Source organism: Sprattus sprattus (assembly GCF_963457725.1).
Source record: "Sprattus sprattus genome assembly, chromosome: 2".
In the NCBI taxonomy this organism is placed as follows: Eukaryota; Metazoa; Chordata; class Actinopteri; order Clupeiformes; family Clupeidae; genus Sprattus; species Sprattus sprattus.
The window spans coordinates 54855368-54877859 of record NC_137921.1 but is presented as its reverse complement, the minus strand read 5'-3'; the positions used below and the strand labels follow the sequence as shown (position 1 = coordinate 54877859).

Sequence of the window (22492 nt, the reverse complement as noted above, 5' to 3'; positions counted from 1 at the left end):
GTCCTCTAATTGCAACGTGCCAACAGAGGTTGCAGTGCGTGCTTCTGTCTGTGTGGAGGTGGTGTTGGCAGAGGTGTGATGAAGTCATCTGAAACCTTGAAGGGGGCTAGAAGATGGTGAGGTCATGCAGCTCTTATTTGAACGCGGCCAGGCGTCTGAGGTCACCTCCTTGGACGGTCTGGTCTTGGCACTGGTGGGTGGCAGGATAAGAATATCTGCTCTGCTGTCTCAGACCCCTCAACAGGAGATCATCTGAAAATAGTTATATGACGATGTGCAAAGTCTCAAAGTTTACCAGACACAACACCTACAGTTATTGCATTTCGCTTAAAGGGGGCTTTTCAGAAAGAGTAATAAACAATAAGCTACATGCATAGCAAGAGTTTTAGGCTGAATCCCATTTCACCCCCTACCCCTTCGTCTTTCCCCTTCCCCTCCGTTTTGCGCGTTCACGTGGAGGGGTAGTGCTATCCCAATTCACGTTAGGACAGAGGGGTAGGGGCGAGGGGAAGGGCTTTCCACCCCTCCAAACGGAGATTTTCCGAGGGCACACTTCAAACGAAGGGGTGAGACCGATTTCCCCCAATGCATTGCGAACCCGTGATCATTAAAGAAGAAACATCGCGCGAGTCCCTTTAAAAATGTCGGAAACAGCCGGAAAAGCATCACACAAATGAAAGTATTTTCTTTGTAATTCATGGTTTTAAAACTTGTTGGATGAAATGTTGCATTGTGTTAATAACAGCTGCAGGCGCCATGTTTGTTTATGTCTGGTGAGTGACAGCTGTCGCTCTCCGGTAACGTAACAGCTGACGCAGCGTACTGATGACGTACGTAAGTGTTGAAGGGCTATCCCAATTCGTAGGGCTAGAATTTAAACCCCTTTGACTACCCCTACGTTATGGCTCCGTTTGAAAAAGCGAGGGCAAAGGGGTAGGGGTAAGGGTAGGGGTGGAGATTAGAAATGGGATTGGGCCTTAGTGTTGAGACACACATGCGTTATGCAATGTTTCACGGGCATGCAGTTATAGCACTAAAGGACTTCTTTGCTATAGACTTCTGGATATTGCATGTACTTGTAGAGGAGTTCTGCTGGGCTTCCATACTCTAACCATTTTCTCTGAGATGTAAACTTTTCTCTGCTGGTTCCCATACTGTAATGGCGTGTCACAGTGCATGTACGTTTCTGTCATTCATTGAGTTGAAATCCAACCTTCTCTGAGGTCTGGCATACACTCACACATGGAAGGGTTGAGATAGAGGGAAGTATGGGTAATGCTCCCTGGCTGTGGCCTGCCTTGGTTTAGCCGTCCCCGGTTCCTGGCAGGACTCTGTTATAATGATCCTGCTTTTCCTGTCAGGGCTGTTGGCAGAGAGTGCTCCCCCCTCCCCCTTTTAATGAAGAGGCCTGAACTGTTGCCCAACCCAGTGTAGTTTATTTAACTTATGTATTTCTCACAGAGGGAGAATGACTTGGCCCCCTCCTCCCCTGCCGCATCATACAATCATAACAACTGGGCCTTGGCTTCATGGGAAGACCAGGGCTGCCGTAACAAATTGCACAGGCATAGAGGAGAGTCCTTCACCAGTAGTTTTTCATTGGACTAATACATTCTTTTCAACAGTGTTATAAAATATTGGGTTTTGAAAAAGAGCACAAAGCTATTTTTATAGACAAGGGGGGTGTCTTGAGCACTGAGCCTACCCATGTGGCCTTCCGGGACATTGACCGTGGAGCCAGTGTGGCCAGTGCAATGGTCTGGGGCACACAAGCTCCAGTGAGCCAGTGAGTCGGAGACCATGGTCATACTTGTTTTAATTAAAGACAGCCTTCAACTCATTATGAAGCTGCTGCCAAAGTTTACTCAAAACTAATGTTGCAAATTGGTTCTAATGTTGTGGGTGGGTATGGTGTGTTGGGTGGGTAGGGTGCTGGGAGGTTTCAGGGCTCCTTTGACTCCTTCCTGGGGTGGGTATGGGGGGTGTTGAGGAAGGGGCTCTGCCAGAGGTCAGGCCCAGCAGTGAGGGAGCGCAGCAGGAGTGGTGCCTCCTTTAATCAGCCGTTAGGACGTCCCTGTTTGAGAGGAGCGATCAATGGGATGGAGGGCCTTAGGGTAGGGCAGATTTATGGCTGAGCCTGCGCCGGCCACTCAGGGGTCAGCCCTCATGGGACGCAGGGAGGACGCCTCTGGCCCGGCCTGCCCTGGGGGTGCGGCATTTGTGGAAGTGAGGGGCTGTGGTTGGTAGTTGAACAGGACTGAGTGTGGGTTAGACTATTTTGTGTTGACTGTGTTTCGTCCTGTTCTGCACGCTCTTTGTTTCTATAGCTGCTGCATTCCTATGTGTAGCGTGACAGAATGTCAATGTTAATGTTGGGCTCCGAGGGTCACGCGTCGTGCCAAATAATCTGCACACATGCAAGGCTGCGATGTGCTTTTATTGGAGTTTGGGCTCCTTTCATGTCATGTTGAGCGATTCGCGGCCACACTCCGCACACTGCAGTGTCATTATCCGTTATATCTGGAGTCGGCATGGTTACGCGCCTCTGTCATCCCGGCCTCTGCGGTCGCAGTCTCCGTGAGTTACAGACACAAACATTTGGATGTATTTTGTTTAGGCATGAGAAAATGCATGCACAGCTCTAAGGAAGAGTGTAGGGGTGAAGGGGTGGGTTATGTGTGTCTGTGTCGCGTCCTTCTGTGTGTGTGAGTGTGATTGTTTGTTTTGAGGTTACTTGCTCAGAGAATGTGTGCCATACACACATAGCCCACCCCTACCCTCTTCCTGAAAGCTGTGCATGCATACTCTCTCTCTCTCTCTCTCTCTCTCTCTCTCTCTCTCTCTCTCTCTCTCTCTCACACACACACTCACTCACACATACACACACACACACACACACACGCACACATAGGAACACGCTTTCTTCTAAGCACCATGTCGATCCTGCAATCCTGAGACTACATTAGCAGGTGTCAAAGGTCAAAAGAAGCCCTGCAGGGGGTTCTGAACACACTCACACACACACACACACACACACACACACACACACACACACACGCTCACACATACACACACATACACACACACACGGAGAATGAAGCGAGTATCTGAAACAGGATCAAGAAAAGTAACTGAACTTGGAGTAAAATGAAAGGTTGCGTGTGCATGTGCATGTGCGTGTGCGTATACGTGTTTGTTTTCTGTGAGCCCAAGCCTTTGCTCGCTGTACCACATTTGAACACATTTATGGCATCCAATCTGTCAGCCATTAAGACAAACAATATTGTACAAAAAGATGTTCAAAAACACCCATTTGCCCGTCCCACACTTATTTCACTCGTTTCCCCCTCTTTTTGGGGCCTTTGTTTCAGCCTGTTTTCCCTCCTGGAGGCACGCAATCCTATGCCCACAGCTCTGCACAGGCCGGCCCCAGGCCCTGGCTGGAGATCTGGGCAGTAATGTGTTCCAGCTTGGTGAAATTAATGTGTTGGTACAACACTGTGTGTAAGGAGCAGTCTGACTTGTCCCTCCTCGGATGACTGGGCCTGTCAAATGCTGATGGATTCATTGTGGCTGTGCTGTGGAGGTGTGGAAGTGGAGGAGGAGGAAGATGAGGAGAGTTCTCTGACAGATATCATATCCCTTTGAACTTTCTCTCTCCTGCCTATCCTTTCTCTCCCACTCTACCTCTTTGTATTTGTCTTTGTCTTCGTCTTTGTCTTTGTCTTTGTTCTTCTCCTTGTCCTTCTCCTTCTCCTTCTTCTCTTTTTTCTCTCTCTCTCTCTCTCTCTCTCTCTCTCTCTGTCTCTCTCTGTCTGTCTGTATGTAGGTGTGGGTTTTGCTTGTATCAGGCAAGGCTTCCATAACAAAAAAATTGATCAAATTTGGTGCTCCTGTCACTATGAAAATACAGAAATACCCCGGTTATTCCTCCGAAAAAAATAACTGTGTATGAAATAAGATTTAAAAGCACTTTTTCATCATACCTTCATTTGATGATGCCACAGGATGGTGGCTCAAACTGGTTTTATGGGCTGTTAAATCTTATTTTTTTTTATATTGTGAGTTGTGAATTGTTATCTGTGAAAATTGACATCCATCATGAAGCACTCTGTCCAGTTTAATGGTAATTTCTTCACCTAATTGAGTCATAGCAGATTGAAGGGTAGTTCCAGATAGTTCTGGGATATCTGATTTCTCTCATTGCTTTTTTAAGAGAGAGTACATTATGGTTCCTTCGCCTTCACTTTCTCTCCTAGAGCCACATAAACAGTATATGATTTTCAATGCTTCTTGATGATCTTGTGGTCATCAACCTGTGAAAGCTGTAGGTATTGCTCAATCTGGCTCATCAACCTGTGAAAGCTGAAGGTATCGCTATATCTCTCATCAACCTGTGAAAGCTGAAGGTATCGCTATATCTCTCATCAACCTGTGAAAGCTGTAGGTATCGCTATATCTCTCATCAACCTGTGAAAGCTGTAGGTATTGCTCAATCTGGCTCATCAACCTGTGAAAGCTGTAGGTATCACTATACATCTCATCAACCTGTGAAAGCTGTATGTATCACTATACATCTCATCAACCTGTGAAAGCTGTAGGTATCACTATAGCTGGATCATTGTTGTCTGCTGTTTGTACTGAGTGATGAAGTATATGAAGAGACATTGAATTGTGAGTAGGTAGAGTGTTGTGGACGGATGCAGAAAAGTTTAGCTTTAAAGTCTGGGAACACAGATGCTGTTTCTTGAGTTGAACTCATCCGTGTATTACTAATATATGGCCTCACATATGTTCTCAGTTGCCTTTGAAAAGGCCACCTTTTAGCTGAAAGGGATTGGGGGAAATTGTGAGGACAGATATCTGGAAAGAAAATGTTAGTTATCTTCAGCTGGAGGAGGGGAGAGTAAGTCAAGCTGTCTAACAGACGCTTCTCTGACGGTTCACCCCCACCCCCCCCAGCCGTTCCATGAGAAGCGCGTCCTCAGCCTGACGGTTCACACCCCCCCACCCCCTCCCCAACCGAGCCATTCCGTGAGAAGCGCGTCCTCAGCCTGACCGCATCCCCTCCGCTGCTCAGCAGGCCGTGGCGGTCACCAGTGTGGCGTGTGTGCCTGGGCGCATGCCTAAGAGCCGGGCATGAGTCACGAGGGCGTGCCGAGGTCAGCCAGACGGCTCCGGTGGGCGCCATGTGATGCGCTCACACTGGTCCTGGGTCAGCCAAAGGCCAGGGGCTCCAGTGACATGGAAGAGAACAGAAAGGCTGAGAACAGGTGGGGGCAGATAAGAGCAGACGGGCAGGGGCAGGGGCAGGTCAGCTGGAGTTCTCTGCTGTCTGTCTGTCAGTGCGTGGGGAGACCTCTCCTTCTTGCCTCACTGGGCCTTATTTCTCCTCTTCCCCGCTCTATCTCTCCTTTTCATGCCTTTATTTCCCCCTCTTCTTACCCTCTTCTTACCCTACCCTCTCTTTTTACCCTATTTTTTTGTTTACATCAGTCTTTCTTTCACTTGATCTCGTTCGTCTTAACATAGATCTCCATCTGTCTCTCTCTGTCCCTCTCTGCGCTTTGATCTCTTTCTTTGTCTCTCAGAGGGCCCATATTTCCTGCTTCTCTGTGAATCAGAGCTCCCCATAGATGCTTATAAAACACTTTCGCTAGCAAAACCCACACACACACACACACACACACACACACACACACACACACACACACACACACACATAGATGCACACACACATACACACCCTCTGGAGGTTGACTCACGGCCTGGTGGAGTTCCCCGTCGGCTGACCTGTGGTCCTGACTGACCCGGTGAAATGACCGCCATGGTCTCCTGTGGTCTCTCTGCTGCAAACAATCCCATGGTTCAGTGTACCATGTAATAATATCCTAACTATCCTCTCTGCTTTGTTCTCTAACCTTGCTCCTCTCCCCTCGCCTCCAACAGTGATTCCAGCAGGGCTCATTTGTCAAAGGGAGGCTCAAATTTACGGATGTCTCCTTATTTTTTGCTGACTTGACAGTGTGAGGTGGGCTTGAGGTGAGTGAAGGCTCATGGGAATTGTAGGCTTGAAGATGAAACATTGCCAGAGGGCGTCCGAAATGAAACCATCAGTGTTGACCGGAGTGATCCACTACATGGCTTTAAATTGCTTTTTCTGCTGCTGTGTTTTCAATTGTGAAAGGTGAACTTCACCATTTAATTACAATCGACACAGCTAGGAACAGAAATCGGCATGAAGTGAAAAAATCTCAGAATTCCTAAAAGGTTTTAGAAAAGTTAGAAAAGTCTTGTTTGTAGGTCTAGTAATATTCATAGTGATTTGATCTTTACCATTCTTATAATTGGATTCTGATTACTGATCCATATTGCCCTCAAGGAGAAGGAGCACACAAGCATTTGTATCAAAATCCTACTTGCACAGTGACAAGCAGAGGGGAGCATGCAGACACCCAGCTTTTCTTCTGAGCTTTTCTGAAATCTGCGTGTTTGAGAGGAGGGCAGGCCCGTCCTGCTGTCACTTCTCCTCAGATTGTGATGACAGGTCAGCGTGAGCGCTCGTGAGCGAGCGGAGTGCATTCCCTGATTGAGCCTGTCATAACCTTTTGTTATTCTTCTGTTCTGGTGCTCAGCAGAAGCCCTTCACAGCGGATCAGCATCAAACCCTCATGGACGTGCCAGTCACTCTTGCACTCCTGTCTAGTGCTGTAAGCTCTCTCTCTCTCTCTCTCTCTCTCTCTCTCTCTCTCTCTCTCTCTCTCTCACACACACACACACAGATACAGCACATGGTCACACACTTGTGCTCATATAAAATGCCAAATGTCTGTCACTCTCATTCTGTTACTGTGTCAAAGTTTGATATTTCTAGTATGCTTAAACAGAAGGGAAAACCTGACGGCCAATACAATCCTGCGTAGTTGTTTACTCAATGAAAAAAAGAATGACACACACACACAGTCTCTCTCTCTCTCTCTCTCGCTCGCTCTCTCTCACAGACACACACACACACACTGACTCCATCTTTACGGTGGGGCGTGTAACTCGAGGCCTTTGGGCTAGCCTTGGCCTGGTGCCAGCTAATCTTTCTCAAATATTTGATATGAAACGGTCAGTAAGGAGCAGCTGGGCGGCGTGCCAGGCCAGCTCTCATTACCGCCAGCCTAGCACCCTCATCCCACAAATCAAGAGGCGCCGGAGAGCACAACACACAAAGCAAGCCCATTATCTAGCATCCCATCTCTGGAGGGCAGAGATGTGGAGAGGGGTCAGGAGGAGAGAGAATGTACAAGTCCAAGCTCTCTCAATGAAGACTGCCATTGATACCTGTGTGTCTTCAAGTACAGGTGATGGGAACTCACAGCGTGTGTGTGTGTGTGTACTGTGAAGGAAAAGAACTTTACACGAACCATGACCACAAAGGACGGGTTGGATTTTCTCAGTCTCATGTCTCAGTTTTTAGTCACGCACTCGGACACACACACAAGCACACACGGACACACGGACACACGGACACACGGACACACGGACACACGCACACGCACACACAGTTTATATATAAATATGGGTGTGCCATGGGGTGTCCTTATCAGACCTGATGAGCACTGATGTCTTAAATGGCCATAATTGACTGTTACAGGCTGCTCTCTGACATAAACACACACCCTATCACCATTTTCTCCATCATTTCTTTCTGTCTCACACTCACACACACACATACACACACACACACACACACACACACACACACTCAACACACACACGCACATGCCCACCATGACACACCCATCTCCAGATACACACACACACACACACCCACACACAGTGACCATTTTGTCCCGCTACTGCTCCTCACTCCCCACATCACTCTGCTGCTGCTCAGAGGCTGGCCTGTTGCCATGTCCAATCAGAGAACAGAGCCACAGCTGACCATGACATCATCTGTAATGTGTAGACTCTGGCTGGCAGTCACCTCTCCTCTCCTCTTGTGATTCGAGATTTATCTGAAATCAAACAGCTGCTCTAAAATATGCATTATCAATGCAAATGCACAGTTTACGGACCACTGACGGACAGAAAGGATAGAGATAGGGGGCTGGATGCTGCATTTTTGCACTGGTGGGACATTCTGATTTTGGAAGCTAAACAATTTTTAGAAAGTCTGATTCTTTAAACTCTGATTTTGGATAATTTACACAAAAAAAGGCATGTATGCGTCCTTCTGTTATAAAACATCACAATTCAGGACCATAAAATAATTCATGTTGGTTATATGCCTTTGGCCTTCATGTTTCTAGCACTGCTCAGGTATTTGGGTTTCTAATCGACCTGAGCAGTCTGAAGCATGTAGTCATCACATGTCAAACACATCATCCCTGTGGAGGCAGGCAGGAATGGACAGGAGTTTGGATTAGAACATGCAGGTCATCTCTGAGGCTGGAGACATTCACAATGTACTCCTACATGAACTCACGTACATGTGGACAAATGGCCATTAATCTTGTTTTAACTCACTGGTTCTCAAAGATGTAACAATGTTAAACTGCTCAAAGGTGTTCTAATAGTAGTCTCTCTCTCTCCCTCTCTCTCTTCCTCTCTCTCTCTCTCTCTCTCTCAAATTCAAATTCAAATTCAAATGAGCTTTATTGGCATGACAAATATAGTTTGCATTGCCAAAGCATAGCACAGACATAAATCTACACATATCAACAGACAAAAGTGTGTGTGCGTGTGTGTGACCGTGTGTGTGTGTGATTGTGTGTGTGTGTGTGTGTGTGACTGTGGGGGTGTGTGTGTGCTTGTGTGTGTGTGTGTGTGTGTGTGTGTGTGTAGAGCTTCACAGACCACAATCACCGTCCCTTGCCCTATGGCATTCACAGACAAATTTGGCAGCAAGACCCGCTGTCTGTCCCTGCTGTCCAAGCAAGACTGACATCTTTTCCCGTTCCTCTAGATTTTGGAAGCCTGGGATTAGGCTCGTAAACCTGTCAAAGTATGACTTCCTTATATTATTGAATTTCTCACAGTGAAGAAGAAAGTGCACCTCTGTCTCGACCTCACCTGTTACGCAGTGACCACATATTCGTTGCTCTCTTGGCAGCCAGGATTTTCTTTGTCTGCCTTTTTCTATGGCAAGATAGTGGTCACTTAGTCTGTATTTGGTCAGGATCTGTCTCTGCTTTATATCTCTAACAGTAAAGAGATATTCTTCCAATTGGTATTCTGATATTGGTATTCTCTCTCTCTCTCTCTGTCTCTCACATTCAAACCCAGACTCACTATCCCACTTTCTTAAGTATCTTTTTTTCCTTTTCCTCTCATCTTCCCTCTCTGTCTGTGTATCCACTGCCTCCCTTTAGCTATTCCCCCAATCCTTTGAACAGCCTAGTGTAGATGCACATGAAACACTGGCCAGTGTGTGTGAGAGGCCTTTGAAGGCCACAGCCAGACCACCACACTCTGATCCTGAAGGCTTCTATTTACTAGCCCACTGTAAGGGCCAAGTCCCTCTGTCCAGTCCCCCTGTCTAGTCCCTCTGCCCAGCACTGACCTGGCCTGCACCCCTCCTGCAGTACCATCGCCTAGAACAGGTGCATCTGTTATTTTATTATTTTACCCCCAACCTGTCTGTGGGCATTTGTGTGTGTGTGTGTGTGTGTGTGTGTGTGTGTGTGTGTGTGCACGCACGTGTGTGTGTGTGTGTGTGTTTGTGTGTACGTGAATATATGTGTATGAAATGTGTGTGTGTGCATGTGTGTTTGAGAGACAGTTACATAAAAGAAAGACCAAAAGCCTGTGACTGAGGAAGAAAGAGTGTGTGAAGCAGGCAGCCGGGGTGCTCCTCAGGGAGTGCTGTTTTTTTAATGCTAATAATTCTCTTTTCATTTAAAACGGCTCCTTTATCAAGCCTTGGCCCTATGCACACTACTGATGCTACTGTTCTGTGTGCCTGAGAGGCGGTGTGCAAAGTAAGGCGACGACTTGAAAGCATCTCTCCCATCTCTCTCCTCACTGCGCCCCTCAGTGCTCACATCAGGGCTCCAAGCAGCCAGAAGAGAAGTGGCCTACTGCTGCATGGGGTCCACGCCAGAGAGAGACTCCTGTATCACATGAGAAAGACTCCTACATCACATGAGAGAGACTGCTTACTTGGGCTTTTTGTAGTCTAATTGCTTCTCTTTGAGGTGATGTATCTTTTAATCTTTGCGAATGCTTCTCCTCTATGGTGATGCAAGTGAATGATGAGGACGGGCCCAGGAGGGGCGATGGATGAGCGGAGGGGCGGAGGTGTTGGTGGGAGGAGACGCTAATCTGTCATAACTCCTGCTGATCCCACTGGATCCCTAGGCTTTCATGGCTGTCCTAGGTCGCTTAAGCTCCCCCATCATGTGGACTTGTGTCAGGAGAGTTGACGGCCTCACGTTAAGGTCATGGCTAATGCTACTCTTGTCCATAGTTCATCCGAATTTCAGTCAGACATTAGTGTGTGCGGTGGGGGTGGGGGGGGGTTGGGGTCAGATTGTGTGTGTTTTGTAAATATGCTGTAAGTAAAAGTGTATTTGTGTACAGGCATGTACAATATAGAGTCTCCAAGTGATGTAAATGTATGTGTTCTATGACCTAGCGTTCTTTTCCTTTTGACTTCCATCTGTTCTCACATGTGGCATATACGTTAGTCAGATGCAAACAGAGACAGGATGCATTCAGGAGCGCGGGCACACTGAGATCGTCCAGGAGATGAGGGGCTTTTTCTTTTTTTGCTCCCGCAACCAATCCCCCATTGTTCTTGCAGCCTCTTGTCCAATCAGAATCCTGCTGCTCTATGACATCACGGAGAGTCTCTTTGGAACGTGATGTGAATTTCAGTCAACTGTTTCTTAAACACAGGCTGTCTGGGAAGGGCTGTGAAAGACATTACCACACACTAGGAGAAACACAACACACAGATTGGACAAAACAAACTATACCGGGTCCAGGAGCTGATAAGTTTGTGTGTGAGGGCTGGTGCATAGGTTTATGTGTGTGTGTCTGCGTGTGTGCGTGTGTGCCTGTGTGCGTGTGTGCGTGTGCGTGTGGTGCGTGTGTGTGTGTGTGTGTGTGTGTGTGTGTGTGTGTGTGTGTGTGTGTGTGTGTGTGTGTGTGTGTGTGTGTGTGTGTGTGTGTGTGTGTGTTGTGTGTCAGAGGGATTTATACTGGCATATAGCGCTCTGATAAAGCCAAACTCACACTGAGAGGCTGATTTGCCTTGACCTTGAGTCCCTTTTTTTTACTCACTCTTTCTTTCCTTCTCTCTCTTGCTCCCCCTCCCTCCCTCCATCCCTTTCTGTCGCTCTCTTTCTCTCGCTCTCTCTCTCTCTCTCTCTCCTGGCCAGGAAAGCAAAGGAGTGACAATCTGGGGCAATTAAATAAATACATTAGTTGTTCCATGCAGAATGCAGAAATGTCACATGCGGATATATTGACAGTGCGCCAACAGGACAATTGGCGCAGACTTGGAGCAAAGGATGATAGGACACGGGTGGGAAACAGAGACAGAGATGACAGTGTTCCCTTGACTTGGACTAGTGGGAAAATATAAGCAGCAGACGAGCAGTGACATGATAATTCCGTCACTGGTGCTGATTCCAGCTGCTAGATAAACATGTCATACTATACGCAGCCAAATCTTCATCTGTTCCCTTTTAGTTGTTTGTTTGTTTTCTAAAGGGCAGATGTAACACACAGATAATGTCTGTGTGTGTGTGTGTGTGTGTGTGTGTGTATGTGTGCATAGTGTGTGAGGACGACCACATGCTTTTGGATTTGTGCACGTGCCTCTGTGTGTATGCACAGTGTGTGTGTGTGTGTGTATGCACACGTGTGTTTGGGTTTGTGTGCGTGAACCTACTTGTGTGCTCAATTTATTAGTGTGTCTGTCTGTTTACATGCACGCGTGTGTTCAAGCACATGTGTGAGGCCGCTCTTTAAGAGCCCAATAAAATGGGGAGAGGGGACTCGTCTCCACGCCACCATCTGTGGCTCTCTGCAGTGCCCCCTCCCTCCATCGCCCGTGTCAGCTGTAATGCATGTATTTATTACATGTTTGGTTTGCTCCTCGTCCCATTTTAAGCCGCTGCGAGCTCGCGCAGCGCGTCTCCCCACGGGGGGGACCCCTTCACGGGCTGGGAGGGGCGGCTGATCTGAAGTTTGATTTGGGGATGGGGTAGATAGAACACTGCCGCTTGCGTGTCACAGGAGGAGCAGCCTCAGGAGACAGAGGGCCAAATAGCATTAGCACGGCTGAGGACTGTGTACTTGTACGTGTGTGTGTGTGTGTGTGTGTGTGAGAGATGTGTGTGTGTGTGCGTGTCAGAAGGCATCTGTTCTGACAAGCACTCATCACCTGCCCAAGAGGGAGCCCAGGAGAGTGTGATGGAGTGAAAGCAAAGTTACATGTAGAGAGAGAGAGAGAGAGAGAGAGAGAAAGGAATGATACATTTGACAGATCATACCAAAAGAACTTGCTAGGGAGAGCAGGGTGAAATGGAACAGAGAGTTATGGAAGGAGAGAAGAAAGAAGAGAAGGCACAAATGAAGGAAACCCATTCCCCAAATGTCCTAAGACAGTGAGTGGACGGTGGAAGGATTGCATTGTGCAAGGTTTTATATACTCTAGGAGTCTTCAACTGTGTTAAAAGACAGGGTGTGTGTTTGTATACGTCCCAGAAGTCTTTGTTTGTGTCAGGATGAAATGTGTGTGTGTGTGTCTGTGTGTGTGTGTGTGTGTGTGTGTGTGTGTGTGTGTGTGTGTGTGTGTGTGTTTAGGGCAACAATTTTTGTTAGTATCTTTTAGCACTCCCTGTCCTCTTCAGAGTGTTAATATGGGCTGATTTACGACAGGGAGGAGCATGGCTGGACTTTATGTGCCTGACCAGTTAGAGCAACGCAGTTTATCAAGTCATCTGCCCCGGCCGCCATCACACTCAAACAGGCAGAAAGTAATAGGGTCACATTACAGCTCTCATAAGGATCCTCTCCGAGAGCAAGGTCAAGGAGAAGACGGGAAGCACAATGGGTCAGATATGGTAAAAAAGCATGGGTTTGTGTGTGTGTGTATGTGTGTGTGTGTGTGTGTGTGTGTGTGTGTGTGTGTGTGTGTGTGTGTGTGTGTGTGTGTGTGTGTGTGTGTGGAGACCACACCTATCCTTCACCTCTGCTTCCACAGTAGAAAGCTTTACAGCTAGCTGGGGCCCTGTAAGCTGAGTGGCATAGGACTCAGAAGACCTGCAGTAATGACATCCTGTCTCTCAACAGAAAGAAACGCAGGGAGCCACATTTTACACACAAACTCTATCTCTCTCTCTCACACGCACACGCACACACACACACACACACACACACACACACACACACACAGGCACAATCCCACCATGACACACCCATCTCCAGAGACCAGATGGCTCTGTCACAATCAGGCGCAGACCGGATCACACATACACATATGTGCACTCCCCAGGTGGGCATCATACTTTCATAAGCACATGGACAGCTTGTGCCAAGTATATGTTAGCACATACACACACACTCGCATGCATTCTGTATGCATTCACACAAGTTCACACAGCCATGCGCAACCACACAGACACACTTCTTCACACTCTTTGCACTACATCCCAGGAGGACTCGGAGGAAATGGGATTCTGTGCTCTTTGCTGTAACTTAACCACAGTTGGGAGAACCTTATTTAGAGTCTCTCTTTATGTTGTGTGGTAATTGTAGCCCAAGGCGTAGCTTAGACACAAAATAAAGTATGGATGCCAACTAGAGATATATTACCATATAGACAGTCTAAGTGAAAGTAAAAGTGAAAGTAATCAGGTCAGGTTCCGTGGCAGTGCCATTGGAAACTCTGTCTCTGATGACAACAGTATTTGGAGGATGTCCTGCTTGTGTGAGGAGCCCGGATGCATGAGGTCATTGCTGGCTAAGCGCTAATCCCCTGGGCTTTGGGCATATGTCCTTCTGAAGCCTGCTGCCCTGCCACATATTTACATCCACTGGTGCAGTAGGGCTCCTTCAAGAGGCCCTCAGCCATCCCAGAGAGTCCCTGTGGTCCAGATCAGGCAGTTCCATATGCATCAGCCAGCTCCCTCTGCTCAGCCCTATATGGTGCATGGTGATGACTTCACTGCGGAGGTACAAAAAGTACCAAATGCCTTTTAAGAGAAAAAGAGCAGAAACCAGGATTCCTAGTCTGGTCTCTAAACAAGAATATTTCTAGTTTCTACTTAAGGAATTCTATTGAAAGATGACCAGTTAGACGGTCAACATCCTGAAAATAGACTTCAATATGGAAAATGTCTGAACTAAGTTGTAACAGGAAACAGTTATGAAAAGCATTCATATTTATTAGCATAGTTACTGTTACCAAGACAAGATGCAGATGTTTTTTTTCAGAAAAAAAATATACATTTGGCTGGAAACCTCTTTAAACAGGGACAAGTGCGCTCAGTGCTCTCAGTGCTCTCAGTGCTCTCCGTGTGACATGCTGTTGCTAATATGTGCTACGAATTCATGCATGCAGAGAATCTGAGCCCACAGTGTCATGCCCACAGTCGGTAACAAAAGACAAATCTGTTGAGTTTTCCATGTGGGCGTCAACAATCTTTCATTTCTTTATTTTCTTTTTAGCTTACATAAGGAATGCACCTCAGGCCTTATCTGGGGGCTCGGTCTTCCAGATTTGTGGCGTGGGTTTGCACACAGCCTCTGTGTTCTGGGTGGAGTGTGTGGGCATTGGGCAGGCAGGCAGGCAGGCACACCAGACAATGGGCATCTCCCTCTGGGGTCTGAGAGAGCTGCAGCCGCCCGCTCCTGGGAGAAATACCAAACCTAAAACCCTGCCTTCGGTGGCCCACTGGCAGTAACACAAAGACACCTCACCTCCCAGAAGATGTATTTAACGCTGCAGTCTACGACTGCACATGATCCGCTGCCTCACTGGTGTTACTGCTAGAATTGGGAGAGTTGAGAAGACAATGCAGGCAGAGCCATGTGAAGGGGGAGTGTTTCTAGCACACGTTGTTTACTGGTAAAATGCTCAGCAAACGCTTTCAAAAATATAGCCATAGGTCTCATCTGTTGAGCCTGCTCGGCAAGTAATGTCATTCGCCATGTGTTCTGTAACTCTTGGTTAAACAGACCCAGATACATGGAGGAGAACACAGAGTGGCAGAGTGTGATGGATAGAGAGACTAAGAGATGGTGAATTGCATAAGTCAAGAGCTGAAGGGGGAACGCAGAGAGATGCATGTAACCCAGAGAGGAGACAACAGCACTGAGGCCCAAACAGACAGAGGGAGTGGTGGTCGAGCGAGAGGCAGGGTGTGTTTTAAGAGCTGACCCAAGGGTTCAGGATTATTAATTGAATTAGATGATCGGAGGAGCCTTCAGCTCCCCCCCCCCCTCCCTCTCTCCTCCCTCCTCTCCCTTCTGCTCCTAATCTGATTGTCTTGCCAATCGATGCAGGACTACCTAAAGGGATTCCCCATTCGGGCTAAAGAGTTCTGATTTCATCACTTTAAGCATGGGAACACATTCCCAGCGCTTCTATCCTATCAGCCCCAGTTATGCCACCAAGCTGTCGCTCAGGGAGAACAGCTTGACCTTGGCAGCTTTGTTTGTATCCAACCAGCTGGATCCCTGGAAGATCAGTGCTGGGTTGGGATGTACAATATGTAAGCCTGAGCCAGATGCACTCCATCCCGCTGACCATAGGGTTTTTAGGAGTGAGAGTAGATGACACATGTATGGCTTGGGGCAACACAGTAGTCCAGTGGTTGTGCTGATCAGAGCCGAGTGTAAGTAAGTTTTGTGTGTGTGTGTGTGTGTGTGTGTGTGTGTGTGTGTGTGTGTGTGTGTGTGTGTGTGTGTGTGTGTGTGTGTGTGTGTGTGTGTGTGTGAGTGCCTGTGCGTGCGTGCGTGCGCATGTGTGTGTATGTGTGTTGCCATGACACAGTGTCCTCTGATTGTAAGTCTGACACAGTGTCCTCTGATTGTGGATTAGGGGATGTGTTCTTGTGAGTATAGACGTTTCTTTTACAGTCAGTCAGTGTGTCCTTATGATGGAAATGTCATACATTCCTGTCCTGTATTGTCCAGATTTGTATGCACCCACGCCTTTCACTTACGTCCTCTTTACCATGGTCAATTACAGCATGACGTGAGACCATAAACTGCTTTCCCAGATCCCTGAAGTCTACACCATGGCCTCCTGTTTAATGCCATTAAAGACACCCCATTCCTTTTAATCACAATCCTGGATTTATGGCCTGCCAGCATATGTTATCCAGCAAAGACATGCATGTTTGTCTCAAAGAGGAGAGCGAGAGGGAGGAGAGGAGACTAGTATGAGACATCATTTTCTCGCTAGTCCTTCAATCCTTTTCTTTTATTTATGACTTTTTATGATTTTATTAAGTATTTCTGTCAAAAACTATGGTACTGAACAACCATACAAGTTCAAGCTTAGTGTCGGCAGGACAACATCCATTGTGTGCATCATATTAATGTGAGGTGCTTTCAAAGGTAAGAATTTACATATTATACAGCAGCAGGAAGGAAATGAAATGGCAAATTATATCAACCAATAAGTCAACCAACAATCACAACCCTACTTAAATTTTGTCCATCTTCCGATATACAAGTCATTTCTCAGTCGTAATAGAAAGGTAAGTCACTCTATCTCATGGATCTCTTTAATAATATTTTCCCTCCATCCTTCTCATCAGTATTCTCTGATATTTTTACAGAGCTGAGAGAACTCTTTGGCCTTGAAAACTATACTGCAGCACGTTGCCCTCATCTTTACCCGAATACATCAGCCCCATATTTAAAAGTTTCATATTTAAAATATCCCACACAATGTGTGCAAGGTCAGAGCACCAGCTTCCTTAGCCTCAGGACCACCTCGTCTCAGATCATATTTGATTTTATGGTGTTTACATTTGATCAAGTCAGTTCTCCCCTGTCAATCAATCTCTGGAAGCCCAGTACTAGTACACTTGTCCAATGTTTGTGAGAAGATTATAGCTGGATTCAAGGCTAATCTGTAGCCCTTGCTGATAAGACAGCAGTGAAAATATATCAATGTTTTCCTCTGCTTGCCTGTGAGGATTTATGAGTCCAATCCTTTAAAGGCAGCAGCGTTCTTGTACAAGAAGGCTATTCAGAGATGAGCTGCTCACTCTAATCTGAAGAGGTGCACAAAAATCTCATAGCCACTGCAAACTCCATGTTCTCTTTCACTCTCTTTACTTTTCTTTCACTTTCTTTCCATCTTTCTTTCTTTCTTTCTCTATCTATCTCCCTTTATTGGCCGACACAGATCAGCCATCTTCTATCAGTGATTAAAAACATTTGAAAAAATAATTAGCTAATGAGTGCTAATGAGTGCTCTTGGATTAAGAACCACCCCAGGAAGCAAGCGGCCTCAACTGAGGGGAGAGAGGAGAACTGAGCCCCCTCTTCTGAGCAATTCATTGTAGAGCATCATGTTGATATTTGATTAATTACCCTAAAGCCTGATTGGTGTATACTAATTACTGGAAGATAACACAGACAGAGGAGTAGTGATCAGGGTGTTAATTATGGTGACCCTGGCCTCAACCATTCCAGATTAACCATTTGAGTGCTGATTTTTGGATCATATGTGAATATGCTTTTGTTCTGGTTATTGGTGTTTATTACACGGCTCTTCTTAGTGCTGTAGAATGTTCCATTCACTTGAATGGGGCTTCCCAACGGTCTGCGGTCTGTTATTAACCGATTACGGACCGTTGCTATGCAATAATGACCGCTGTCAAGGAAAGTGGCCTTTTTGCCTCTGATTCACGTGTTCGGTAGCACTCCGCAAGTAGTCCGGTAACTAATCAATGGAGTTTAAGCGGACGGTTTAGCAGCTGTGTTCTAAAGAATGTTCAACGTCTTTGAAGTTCAACGTCTTTGGCGAAGTATTTCTCTGCTTTTTAGCACTACGTATAGTAACAAATACATTGTAAAAAGACACACTGTGGTAAGTTATTTTTTTGTTTTGGCAAGTAGCCGTATAATAAGCGGGATAATGTATAGAACGCGGGGCATTATCGGGAAAATAAGACCCTTATGTTCACCCTGTCGGGGCTTATTTTCCTGATAATGACCTGCGTTCTATACATTATCCCTTACGTAAGATACCCTTTGAGATTAGAGGACTGGTATCATACTACTAGTGACACTAGATCAGAGCACACACACACTCTTAGAAAAATTAAACAGCTTCTTTGTCACTACTGCCTTTATACCATCCATGAAGAATATTGATAACCTCAAATTGGCCCAACGCAACAAAGTCTGATAGACTGAAAGGCTTACACAACAGACCTGGACAAAGACTTGCAGTTCTACTTAAAGACTGAAGGTACATAGCAAAAGAGATCTGAGGAAGGGCTGTGCGGGTGTCTAATGGTGACTGTCTTTAACACTTGAGAAACACCCAAAGAAGTGCATGTCTTACACAGTGGCCCACTAATCAGCTGCCTAGTGAGTGGTTAGCCTAGTAGGATCTTTATGGAAGGAGCTCCTGACACTCAGTTTATATGTTCATTGTCCTGTTGTTAAAACACAGGCTACACAAGTAGAGCCTGTCGGTTGACCAACTTGGTTTGTCGGTAGGGAATCCTGGGGGTTTACTATTATCAGCCCTACTGTACCACAGGCCACGAGAAGTGGCAGGTAAGAATGTGTGTATCATTTGTTTTTTTTGTTTTTTTGGCAAGTAGCCGTATAATAAGCGGGATAATGAATAGAACGCCGGTCGTTATCGGGAAAATAAGACCCTTAGCTTTGGGGGTTTGTGGTTTGGTTTGTTTGGAAAAACGACATGCCTGATTTTCATTCCACTGGTGGCGATGTGTAGCATGGGCCAAGGAAGATCCCATTACATTTCTGTGCAGATCCAAATCACTGGGCAGTTCCAAAAGTTATTTTCCAGTTTTGTTAACATTGTGAGATTGTTTGCATTTGGCCTTGGCCGAGGTCTGTGCTCTCCAAGTGCCCTTCAGGTTGGTTATCCATTGTATTGCCATGGATGTTATAGTTCTTGGAAAAGATACAAACATACAACAAACATTTTCAAAAGCAATTATGATTTTATTGAATTTAGGTTAAATTTAATGAATTTTCTATTTGTTGGCAATGTTATCTGCATAGCAATGATTTGTTCCCAACTAGCATCTTGAACAGATCTATGGTCCTCAGAGGTTCCCAACTAGAAATCTTTGAACAGATCTATGGTTCTCACAGAGGTTCATGTAAGTGCTTCTGTGTAGAACAGGTCATGGTTAAAAGATTTTACATAGCTTTTTTTTTCAGAGTACACTCTTAATATAATAATAATATATAATATATGATAACATAATTCCCAGTGAGACATTAGCCAGTCCTCCACAAAATCCCCTGCTTGCTTTCACATTTAGGGGTCAAACAGATCTGTTGAACCCAAATGATACATGGCACAATACATGAAGTCTATGGGAATTCAACTCTTGAGAAACATGTTCCAACAAGTTGGACTGAGCTGTGCTCCTCTTTCAAGGGATTGGTGCAGGTCTCCAGGCTGATCTCCAGTGGATGAGTCCCCATAGCGTGTCCCCTTTCAAGTCCAGCCGCAGCCCATTCCACTCAGTCATAATGGGATTCTTAAAGCTGCCTGAGAGCCCTGAAACTCTCTCTTAATAGCCAATAGGTTCCTCCTCAAATAATTACTTCTGCACAGCTGCTATAGCAACAGGAATCGAATTACGCAATGAGGTCTGCGGAGCGATAAGCATCTCGGGGGCCACGGCCTGTTCTAATGTCATGACAGATGAAAGGCGAGGGGGCTATTCTTGGGCTTTCTTAACGTTAACATGTTCAGTCAAAAAAAGACAACAGAAATTACATCCACATCAGCGTAATGAGCAAGGGGGCCCCTTTCGTGGAATGGAGCCGCAGATTGCAATGACTTTGCTGATTTCCCATTTTCTGAGAGGGAGAGGGAGGCGAAGGGAGGGGAGAGACGGAGAGAGAGAGAGACTGGGATTCAGAGTAATCCCCCCAGGCAGACTAGAAGAGCGACTGCTCTCCTCTCTCCAGATTCTCACGCAATCCCTCTGCTCCACTTTCACTGCAACCAAGATTTCCAAGAGAAGTTTGGAGAAGTCTTTTCCTTCAGCTCCTTATTTATATCACATTTCTAAAAGTTTTGGACCAATGTGAAAACAGATATGCTAAGCACTGTCAGTATAGAGGTCTGTAATGTGTTTGTAGGTGAACATCTGCAGTATCCTTAGAGGACAGTACATATTCTCTTGTTGTGTATATAGACATCTAATAAGGGTAAGCTGTGAAGTTGTGTTAATGGTACTGTATGGTGAAAGCCACAGGAACTGAATCCCAGCCCACTAGCTGTCTGGTCGAGGCCCTCTTTGTGGATGTTATTGGTATGGTCCTGCAGTATGGGCCCATGGGAAATGGCAGGGCTAATGGGATGGGAAGGGTTTGGTTCAAAGTATGATGCTTGGTTTGGGAAATACATACACAGACATCAGCAGGGGTTCCAGTGGCTGGTTCTCTCTCTCTCTCTCTCTCTCTCTCTCTCTCTCTCTCTCTCTCTCTGTCTCTGTCTCTGTCTCTCTCTCTTTCTCTTTCTCTTTCTCTTTCTCTCTCTCTCTCTCTGTTTGTGTTTTTGGGGTATGGGGGGCTTCACAGGCCCTGGCTTCTCATCTTCAACTCAGCAAAGGCCTCATCAGTAGCAAGTACATCCTAATTCCACCTCTACTGTGTGTGTGTGTGTGTACTGCTCTCCCTCCCAATCAGACTGTAATCAGTAAAAGAGTTACAGTAGGAGCTAGCTGACTGCTAAAGCTGACAGGGAACAGACGGGCTTCCCATGCTGATGACTGTATCTTCCAGACCTAGGCGGGTCCTCCAGGGAAAGTGGCCGAGCAGGGTTTTTGCAACCACTAGCACCCACAGAGCAGCCACCCTCACAGGGTAGGTCCTGGCACTCTCTGGCCTCTCCCTCTGGCTCTTTATTGAGAGAAACCTCTGCATCTGACCGCCTGCGCCTGCTTAATGATGCGAGCAGGGAGGAATGTATTCCCTAGAAGTAGACTGGTTTTCCACCTCGCACGCAAGCGAGCTGGCCCCAGAGTGCTGAGCACTGACAGCTTGACAGCTTTCTCCTGCAATTTCTTCATTAAACTTCTGCCTCAGTGAAGTCTTTTAGGGCAGAACCAGTAAGAGCTGTTAGCTGTGAACCTGCCACACGAGTGCTGTAAACAGGAAACACTTGTCACTGCACAGATTTTGGGTGACTGTTTGTTGGCGTGTTCCTTTGCAGATGAAAAGGATGAGTTCACAAAGTCTGTCATTGGCTCCAGGTGGGACAAATTTGGTCTATGGACACTTGCAATCATTTTTTTTTAGGAATATTCATGTTTCCTAAAAACTGTATTTTTTTCTCATTCAGTGTAATTCAGAGGCAACTAGTTTTATGCCCGTATAATCTACAATTGCATCAACTTTGCTGAGCTGCATCTGAGGACTAAAGCATTGGCCTGGTCAGCGTGGCACTCTGCGGTAGCACCAAACCTCCAGGCCTGGCAGACAGCTCAAGAGGGAGTCATGTCCTGAAACTTACTCCAGATGCCCATTCAGTGTGGAAAGAAAAAAAAATGTCTCTCTCTCTTGCTAAAAAAGCAACTCTTAACACTGTTTGCATTCCAGAGGTCTCTGTTGGGTGAGGCCAGGAACAGAAAGTTAAAAAAAAAAAAATCCCCAAACCTTATCCTACATTTCGTCCTCATCCATTGATTCTCACCTCGCAGTCCCTTCCTCCATTACTCCGAGAGCTAGTGTTCCCAGGTTTGGTCTATCTGACATATCAGGACCAACAACCGTCTCTCTGCATTATGTACTTGTGTGTGTACTGTATGTGTGTGTCTATTCTCTCACAAAGTGACACACTCGTTCCTGCCCGGCCCGCCTGACCCTGACCAGAGTCGGAAATTCCCACATGCATTTGGTCAGTCTGTTTACTGGAGAGCCCACATTGTTGAGAGGTTGCGACAAGCCTTCAAAATAGTGTCGGTCATGTTCCTCGCTGACCATGTCCGTGAAACATTCCCAAGTCTATGAAACACTCAGAGCCCTGCAAACGTCTCTCCATCGTCTCTCCATCATCGAAGACTCTGAAACTGAGGTCACATTGCATCCTGATAGGTCACCAGTAGGAGAGGCTCCCGGCAGTCGGATAAAGTCAGATAAATAACATAAGATCACACTGGCCTGAACAAAACAGGATTGACCGGTGGCGTAAATGCCATGCCCAAGTCACTGCAATCCCTGAACTGGTGACCTGGTGAGAGCTTAATCTCGTTCACTCAAATGAACAGTAATATTTATCCACAGTGATCTCATAGCTAATGAC

General features: G+C 46.4%; 1 protein-coding gene across 1 annotated transcript in view; it reads left to right on the top strand.

Moving 5' to 3' along the window:
* pik3r3b (phosphoinositide-3-kinase, regulatory subunit 3b (gamma)) overlaps nucleotides 1-22492 on the top strand; it is a gene marked incomplete at its 5' end in the record, with an annotated part of 163949 nt that overhangs the window by 91547 nt on the left and 49910 nt on the right. The window lies entirely within an intron of this gene.